Genomic DNA, 1,826 nt, shown 5'->3' with positions numbered 1-1,826 from the left:
CAATTCCCTCCTCTGTGGTTCTTTCCGCATCTTCCACTCTGTCGAAATTCTTTCTTATCATTAAGTGATCCTTGTTCATACGTGTATCTCTTTGGTTTTGGATGTTTCCTACTGAACTGGTTAGATGCATGTAGCTTGTCCACCGTGCATGATGTAGACATTGCTTGTGTCTGCGTCTTTGCTGCTTCTTGAGCTCTGCAGATGTTCACTGTCAAACCCAACATTCGCTTCTTTTGTTCTAACAGTTTCTGTCTTGTCATGTCGTCTCTCAGTCCAATCACCACTCTATGCCTGATCATTCTGTCTTCTTCAGCAAAGTTGCACTTTCTTGCTAGCTGTCTGAGGTCAGTAATGTAGGTGTCGACACTCTCAACTTCTTTCTGACTTCTTAGATGAAAGTTGTACGACTGGAAGACGTCGTTAACTTCCCAACGCAAAGCGTATCAAAACGCCCGAATGAGTCTTGTGAATCCTTGTCACTCATCCGAAAACCTTCAAGGACATCTAATCCCTCATCACCTATGCAGGTCATGTAAACTTCGACCTGAAATTCTTTGTTTTCTTCTTTTAGTCTGGAGGCAACAGCATTATTTCTCCATTGTCGCTTAAATCTTGACCAATTCTGATGGAGTTTAGCTCCATTGCTGAAGTCTTGCTTGGACGGCTGTGGCAGGTTTGCAGTAACATGTGTAGGGGTACTTGCATTTGCAGCCCTGCTTCCCTTTCTTGACTCTCAATCGGTCATGGATATGACAAAATCTACGTAGATCTAGGTGTACTTATCTCAGTACTGTAGACCTAGATCGAGATCATTCGAAGATAGATCCACTTGACCCTATAATAGACCACTTTACTCTTGATCTAGATTAGACAAGAATTATAATATCGCTTCTCTCTAGCTACCTCTGTCCCGAGCCCCTGGTTAGCAATATAACTTACTCTAGATCTAGTACCATCTCTAGATCATCTGCTGCTTTGATTGTGCTACAGATTTAGGGTTCTAGATCACAATCTTCAGACATTATGTAAGGTTCGGAGTAATCAGTAGAACATTGATGTAGACAGACTGTGTTTAAGGCCACAAAATGCAACGTCATGTTTACTAGTAGGCCATGTTTTATTGACTGATCTCCGGAACTCTTCTTCTACATTGAATGTTAGGTTAGATTATTTTATAACAATGGACATTGCTCAATAATTCTACAATTATGGCCTATGTCACTGCTCACCAATACACGTAACACATTTGTGTCACAACGCGGTGGAATCAGGCACTCGTTAGTTTTTGGGCGTATGGAGTCAGTAGTATCAGAAACAGGTGGGATTGCCTCGTTTCAGAAGCAAAATTAGCGAGAAAATGGCCGCAGAAGTTTGGTAACTTCAAAAGCTTTAGCGTGTTCAGAAAATGTAAATTTACAATTTGTGTGCCTTTAATCAACGTTTTTCAGTAAAATCCACTCAGCAATGTACTTTCAAATTGACACTAAAGGTGAGAAGTAACCCCCCCCCCCAACCTAAATCGATAAAAACTGACTAGATCTACACGGAGCGCGCGTTATCAGGTTCCAGGGCGACGCCAAAACAAAAAGCGATTCTACGGATAAAAAGGAGCACAGTTCACCAGTTCACCAGTTCACCAGTTCACCAACCCATTTTTAGGCATCCTGGGAAAAAGACGGAGATAACCGATCAAATAAACTTCCTCACACTAGAAATGAGCTCAGTTATCCTGCGCGCATCAGACAATTGTTATCCACAACACCGATTTTAAAGCGCAGGTTCTTTGCCGGTTTTCCCACTCACACGCACATTCTTAACCCCCCCCC

Source organism: Aplysia californica, unplaced genomic scaffold (genome assembly GCF_000002075.1).
Source record: "Aplysia californica isolate F4 #8 unplaced genomic scaffold, AplCal3.0 scaffold00113, whole genome shotgun sequence".
NCBI lineage: Eukaryota > Metazoa > Mollusca > Gastropoda > Aplysiida > Aplysiidae > Aplysia > Aplysia californica.
This window is presented reverse-complemented; position numbering follows the sequence as displayed.